Here is an 8,673-nt window from a genome sequence, read left to right as displayed (position 1 = left end):
ATTCAGCGTATAATTAACGTAATACTTTTTGTCATGAATATAGTCACGTGCCTTTACATATAGCCTCTCATACTAGCACAAAGTTTGATACCTTCAACTCTCTCCTAGTACTAGATGTCGAGGGCCCGTGTCAGCACGGGCCCAATATATGCTATTTTTTATCTAAATTTATGTAGCACAAATAAAATCTAGAAGTTATTAACTGTCGCAAATTATAATACTTTTTATATAATTTTCAAATAATACATGTTACTCTTCTTGTTTAAACTTTTGTGGCAATGATAGTCAATTATATTTTAAAAATAATTTAGATTTATAATTATTGACATTTATAATACCTTTTTTCTATTTCAATTTAAGTGGCACTGGTATGATTTTGAAAGTCAACCATATATTTTATATCTTTAAAATTTTTTTGATTGTTAATTATTATGATTTATAGTATTTTTTTGAAATATATAACAAATTAAATTTTTTTCAGATGCTTTAAGTTGTTAACTATTGTAATTTATAATACTTTTTATGTAATTTTCAAATAATACATATTATTCTTCTTTTCCAAACTTTCGTGCCATTGATAGTCAATTATATTTTTAACTATTTCAATTTAAGCGGCACTGGTAATTTCGAGAGCCAACTAAGCATTTTATATTTTTAAGTTTTTGAAAGTTGTTAATTATTTTGATCTGTAGTACTATTTACGTATTTTTCTGAAATATAAAATAAATTATTTTTTTTAGATATTTTAAGTTGTTAAATATTGTAATTCAATTAAGCACTGATATAGTTTTGACAGTCAGAATTTTTTTTTTGCATTTATTAAAAATATATAACAAATTAAAAAATAAGACAAACAAATTATAATGGATGAAAAAAATGAAGGCCAGGAAAAAGACCGATGAAGTTGTGTCAAAGCTGGCAGATTGACCTTTAAATTTTTAAAGTAGTTAATCATTGTGATTTATAATATTTTTTACGTATTTATTAAAAAATATATAATAAACTAAATTAATTTTCATATATTTTAAGTTATTAACTATTGTAATTTATAATACTTTTTATGTAATTTTAAAATAATACTATATGTTACTCTCATTGTTCAAAATTTTAAGATATTGATACTCAATTTTATTTTTTAAATAATTTAATTTTTAAAGTATTGTGACTTATAATACTTTTTCTTCTATTCCAATTTAAGTGGTAAAATTGTTAGATAATATAATAATTAATTCGAGGTGATATGATAAAATCATGATTGAAGCTGTGGAACAGACATGTCTTAATGATTCATAATACTACATCCGTCCCATTTTATGTATCGTTATTTGACCGGGCACGAAGTTTAAGAAATAAGTGATGACTTTGTAAAGTTTACAAAATTGCCCCTTTTAAAGTTATTTTGATGTTTTCTTTTTTGTTGACTTTTCTTAATAAGTGAGACCCACTAAGAATAAAATGGGAATGATGTTATTAAATAGTTATCAAATAAGGAAATGTGACATTCTTTTTAGGACGGACCAAAAAGAAAATGACGACACATAAAATGGGACGGAGGGAGTAACTAATTAGAAGTGATAGAACAAAATTATTATAAAAAAATATTTGTGGAAAAAAATTAAGCGGACCTCATATAAAACTTCAAGTTAATTTAAAAATAAATATTATTAAATTTTTTAAAACTTAGATGACTTGATAATAATTTTTAATATTAATTTTTTAATACTTAGATGACTTATAATAATTAATTAGAAAAGACATAATAAAATTACGGTTAAAGCAGTTGGAACAGACATATCATAAATGTCTATTTTATTTTTCTTATTAAATATTATTAATTTTTTAATATTTAAATAAAATATATAATAATTATTTAGAAATGATATAGTAAAATTATAAAACAAACAGTTGAACGGTCGGCAAGCAGCACGACCCCAAACTGCTCTCCCATTCACTCTTTTATTATAGAGTAAAGTAAAAAAGAAATGGTTCTTTATTCAATTTCGCAAGGTCAAAATAATAATATAATCGACTTGTCTCATGGTGGTCACCAAATTGATTATCCTTAAATTTGTATAATTGAATTTGTTAAGATGGCTCAAGGACATGCACTACTTTAAAAAAAAAAAAGGAAGACAGGTCAAAATATTTTAATGAGTTTTTAAAAATATTTTCTTATATATAAGATAGAGTTGAGCAGCTGAAGCAGATATAAAGTTGACATGTCTGCTTCAGCTGCTTCAACTGTAATACCACTATGTCATCTTTAATTAATTATTATAAGTCATTTATGTATTAGAAAATTAATAATATTTAATAAAAAATAAAATAAACATTTATGACATATTCGCTTCAACTGCTTCATTCGTAATTTTACTATATCACCCTTAATTAATGATTGTATCCCTAATTAATATTATAAGTCATTTTTGTATTACAAAATTAATAATATTTAATTAGACAAAAGGTATAATAGACATTTATGACTATTTCAGCTGCCTCAACCGTAATTTTATTGTATCAGCAAAGCAAGCACGAGGTCGACATGCTTACTTCAGCTGATTCAACTATAATTTTACTATATCACCTTTAATTAATTATTATAAGTCATTTATGTATTAGAAAATTATTAATATTTAATAAAAAAAATTAAAATAGACATTTATGACATACCTGCTTCAGCTGCTTCAATCGTAATTTTTTTTTGGTAACTAAACTTCCATTAATCACCAAGTAGTAATTTACAGAACCATGACTGCCCAAAACACTGATAGTCATCTCAAAGTTGTAAACCCAAATGAATACAGACTACTATTAGTTTATACAAATATTGGAACACTAGTTGCTGCATTCTATTCCGGAAGTTCCTGGAGGCTCTTACACAACTTACATATGCTGCCGCTTTTGCAATGGCCAGCCACTCTCTTGCTTTAGCTTTAAGTATTCTTTGGTTCCTTTCAATCCACACAGCGTGTACATATTCAGTGTACACCATTTTCAGTATTTGTGCCTCTTGTGACTTGCCTTTAATGTTATCCAATAGCCAGGCCTGATGTTGTGTCCAAGTGGTGGCTCTAGAGTAAGGGCGCTGCATCCAGGTCATTAGTTTTTGCCAGTCTCTGTGAGAATTGACATTGGACAAATAGATGATCTTGTGTTTCCAATCCTCCAGAACACAGTTTACACTATTGATCCATATCTAACCCCAAGGCAGTGAGTCTATCATTGGTGACAAGTCTGTTTTGGAGTTGCAGCCACGTAGTAAACTTCGCTTTAGGACGTGCACCATTTGTATATAGTATTGCTTTCCATATAACTGCAGGTCTGTCCCCCAGTAACATAAAGTAGATTGCTCTGATTGAGACATTCTGAATGGTATTTTAGGCTTGTGACATCCTACCTCTTTCTCCTAGAATCTTCTTGATCATCCATAAAGCCTGCTTAGGGAAAGGGGCCTTATGAAAGTGGTGGTTTTTAATATAGAAACTATGTATCTATCTGATCTATAATTTATCTGTTTTATGAGCTAAATCCCAAGAATTTTTAATCAAAGCATCTTTGTTCCAATACTAAAAGTTAAGCAGATTAAGTTCACTATCCGATCTTGGTAAGCATATCCTGTCCCACGCCACAAGAGCTTTCTTGGAGATGTGGTTAGTTCCAGACCATAAGGAGCTTTTGCAGTAGGCTTCTAATACTTTAATCACTTTAACCAGGATTATAAAAAATTTGAGACCAAAAGGCTTGCATTCCAAATAGTACAGATTGGATCAGCTGAATCCTCCCTGCATATGACAATTTCTTTGCGGTCCAAGAGGAGATCCTTATTACAATCTTTTCAATTAAAGGGGACCATTGGAGAATTGATAGCTTCTTAGTAGACAGAGGAATCCCCAAGTGTTTGAAAGGCAGCTCCCCAATAGCAAATCCAAATTGTAGTCTCAAATTCTCTTGAATGGACCTTGCTATACCTCCAAAGTAGAAAGAGCTTTTACCAACATTTGCTTACAACCCTGATGCCTGAGAGAATTTTTGGAAACAATGGTACAGAGCTGCAACTGATGCTTGATCACCCTTAGCAAACAACAATAAATCATCTGCAAAACATCGATGAGTAATACCAAGTTTGGAACATTGAGGGTGGTACTTGTAAGCTGTATTTTCTTTGAGAGTAATGAGGCATCTACTTAGGTACTCCATAGCTATAGCAAATAGATATAGGGAAATGGGGCCCCCCTGCCTGAGACCCTTAGCAACACTAACAGGTTTTGTATTTTCACCATTAATCACTATAGAGTTGTGCACTATAGTGATGCATTCTAAAAACCATTAGATGAACTTAGTAGGAAAACATAATGACTCCAACACCTGATGTAGAAACACCCATTCTACAGAATCATATGCTTTCTGTAGGTCAATTTTAATTATACATCTAAGTGAGATATGTTTCCTAGTGTAAGGTTTAACAAGCTCATATGCCAGGATAATATTATCTGCAATATTTCTCCCTGGGATATAACCTGATTGGGCAGGGCAGATGATAGAAGCAATTACCTCTTAAAGTCTTGCTGAGATAACTTTTGTAATGATCTTGTACATGATTGTGCAGCATCCTATAGGTCTGTATTCTTTGATGTTTGCTGGTGCTTTCTTCTTAGGTACCAAAGTAATGCTTGTGCAGTTTATGTCTCTATACATCTTTCCTGTAATAAATAAATCCTTGGTAGCTGTTAGTATATCTTTATGAATGACTGTCCAGTTTTGTTTATAAAAATAAGTATTAAAACCGTCCACCCTAGGTGCCTTATCATCGCCAATGTCTTTTAATACAACCAGTATTTCTTAGTCTGTTACCTCTTTATACAACTCAATGCCTAGCTCATGTGTTAACGTAGGGCCTAACTTCATAATAGCAGAGTCTACTGCTGGGAGCTCCTGCCTTGCATTTCCCAATAGCCCTTTATAGAAATCCATAATTTCCTTCTTAATATCATCAGGACTTGTAAGCTTGGTTCTATTTATAGCCGTTAACTTAGAATATGATTTCTATTTGTTCTTTCTTTTATGAATGCTGAGAAATATTTGTTATTACCACCTCCTAACTGAATCCACTATGCTATGGCCTTTTGTTTGAGAATACTCTCTTCTATGTTGCTTCATTTTTTAAGCTCATGTAGGCATTCTTTCTCCTTTCCTCCTAAGTCATCAGTCCATTTATGGGCTATTAACTCTTGGATTTGCTTTAACTTCTGCCTGGCTAGATTGATTTTTTTAGCTGTATTCATGAACTCCTCCTTATTTAGCTTCTTAAGAGCTGGTTGCAATGCCCTAAGACTAGTCCAGACCTTTGCCATCTTCCCGTTGTTATGTTGTTGTCTCCATTCCTTCTCCATAATAGACAAGAATTTAGGATATTCAGCCCAGACATTAAAGAACTTAAATGTTCATTTAGTGATAAGCATAGAGGCATGGTCAGATAGATTAGGCAAATCATATTGTACCTCCACATATCCCCATTGCATCATTCAGTCCAAATTACCAAACAATCTGTCAATTTTGCTGCAAATTCTATTCAGTACTAAGTTTTTTGTTGGACCAGGTATAGTAATTCCCTTTCCAAGGCAATTCAGTGAGGTCCAAGTAATGCAAATAATCAGAGAGGTCTTGAATCTCAGCCATAGTAATAGGTGCTCCCCTACTCTATCTTAGGGATATAATACTGCATTAAGATCACCTTCCAGTATCCATGGTTGATTGACATTTTGTCCTATACTCTGAATTCCTTGCCAGAGCTCTCTTTTTTTCTCAATAGAGTTAAATCTGTAAATCACAGTGAGTAAGCACCAAACATCTCCCGCTATATTAGTTACTTGACAGTGAAGTAATTATGTTGTGGAGCACAATTGGACTATGTTATAATAGTCGCTATCCAATGCAACCCAAATTCGACCATTTGAAGCTTCGTTATAGTTACTTCTCAATTCCCAACCAGGGCTGATATGAGTAATGATTCGTGTAGCTTGCTCTTCTTTTACTCTAGTTTCCATAAGTCCTATAAGCTTTATATGATTGGCCTTCAGATAGTGCTTAAGTTCTTTTTTCTTATGCTTTTTATTAATACCCCTTACATTCCAAATAACCCAAGTCATATTATGTTAGGAAAAAACCTCCTGGATCAGGGAATTGTTGGATATTCACAATGCCTCTGAAGTTTTTTCTATCCTTCTTTCTGATAGGCACAGTACCCAACACAGGGAATTCCTCACAGTCTAGCTTTTTGTATCTTCTCTTTACCTTTTTTTGACTGAGCCTCGCCTATATCATCAAGTGTATTAGCAAAGTCCTTCATTATTGTCCTTGACTTGGTAGTTTCAGCTTGGCCAGTTGGGATTTCTGTAAGAGTTTTGCTACAATTTTCTACTACAATACTCTTATTCCTAATTAGCTTTTCAGTTGGTGCCAGTGGTTGGATATCCACATCCACCTCTGGGAGTTCAGCTGTAGTGATCCCCTTTTGTTGTTAGATTAGTTTGACCTTTTTACTACCTTGATTCCCTCCACTTGGTTTGGCTGATCCCTTTGGGGGTGTTCTAACCTGACATATATGTCCCACTACCGAATATTTAGGATAGAATTTAGGCCTTCCGTCATAAACCATAGCCTGAGTAAACTGATTTCCACCAGGTTCCTGCACTATGATCTCATCAGGCAATGTTCTTATGATATTAACCTTTATTAACATCCGAGAATATGAGATGCGTATTTATTTGCTGTACACTCATCTGCATACATTGGAACCCCCCACTACATTTGCTATTCGGCTCAATGATTCTTTTCCCCAACATGACATTGGAAGATTTGGGAATTTTACCCATAGTGGAATTTCTGTAGGGAACTCTTTAGAGAAATCAAAGTTCAGTGATCAAGGTTTTAGAATGATAGGTTTATTATTGAGCGTATAGGGCCCTGAATAGATCACCTCTTGCATATCCTCCATAGATTGAAAACGAATGATATAGTAACCTTCATCATGGTAGTACAACTCTGGTTCTACATATTGAGTCCATAATTGGCCAAAATATCTTTTCATAGTATTATAACCTGGGGTATCACCGGTAAAATAGGCTATCAGGGCAGGCTTCCATTTTTTAATTTCCTTGTCAATTGATTCTTGCTCCAGCTGCACAATTGGATTACCATCAACTATCCTGGGGGCAATATTATTCAGAGCTAATCCATTAGATGCAGATCAATTTTTCACAAACAATTTAGTCCAAGGTTCTTTGATAGTTTCCTGAGTATCACTTTCTTCAATCTCAACGTTGTATTGCTCCTCTTCTACAGTAGATAGCTCAGCTTCGTCAGGTTTAGTGGTTTCCCTAGCTACTGTTTCATTAGATGTTGCTTGAGCAGATCTAGGTTTAATGTCACTAATCCCAATATCTCCCAGTGAAATATTACTCAGATTCAGCCTTCGCTGAAAACCCCTTTGATCTGAGGGTCCAACTTCTTCTTCTAGATTAGCTAAATATGGCATCAGAGTAACAGTTTTTGCAATATCTTGTATCTTTTTGCTTTCTTCTGAAGTCACCACTTTCTTTGGAGCCTTCTTAGGTCTTCCTCATCCTCTTCCTCGTCCTCGATTGCGACCTCTAGCCATGGAAGATCTCAGAAGCGTACGTTAGCTTAACGTGAGCCTACAACCATTTAACTTTTCAGATCTCAAAAAGGTTTTACCATTCAATCGTAGTTTTACTATAGCTTTCCTGATTAATTATTATATTTCTAATTAAATATTATAAGTCATTTATATATTAAAAAATTAATAATATTTAATTAGAAAAAAAGTAAAATAGACATTTATAATTGTTTCAATTGTAATTTTACTATATCATCATTAATTAATTATTATACAAGTATTTTTTATAGTAATTTTTCTATGTCACTTCTAATTAATTATTACAAGTCACTTAAGACATATGTGCTTCATTGCTTTCATCGTGATTTTGCTAAATTACCCCTAATTAATTTTTATGATCGCCTAAGTATTAAAAAATTGATAATATTTCATAAAAAAGGTAAAAGAGACATAAAATGATATGTCAATATAAAAAACTTGATTGACTATCAAAATTATATTAGTGCACATAAATTGGAATGAGATAGAACAAGGCATAAAATAACCTATATTATTTGAAAATAAAATAAAAAAGTATTATAAATCTCAATAATTAAGAACTTAACATAAAAGTATATATGTAAAAAAAATTTGATTGACCGTCTAAATTTTTTCTGTGCCACATAAATTGAGACAGGGAGAATATTCATATATTATTAAAAAATAATGTAAAAGACATTGTAAATCTCATAATTAACAACTTAAGACATTTAAAAAATATAAATATTTGACTAACTCTCGAAATTATACCATCATCATTTAAATTAAAACAGAAGGAGAAAAATATTATAAATCACAACAAGTAAAAATATAAATTATTTTAAGAATTTAAATTGAGATAAAAAAAAAACATATATTGAGCCCGTACTGGCACAGGCCATCGATATCTAGTCCTTTTAACAATTTAACAAAACTGACCTCAAGAGGTCCATTAGTTTGGAAAAAAATGCAAAAAAAATATTCACACTAGAAAAATGAACTAAATAAAACCAAGTAAC

This window comes from Capsicum annuum, chromosome 6 (assembly GCF_002878395.1).
Source record: "Capsicum annuum cultivar UCD-10X-F1 chromosome 6, UCD10Xv1.1, whole genome shotgun sequence".
Lineage (NCBI taxonomy): Eukaryota > Viridiplantae > Streptophyta > Magnoliopsida > Solanales > Solanaceae > Capsicum > Capsicum annuum.
Note: the sequence above shows the minus strand (reverse complement) of the source record.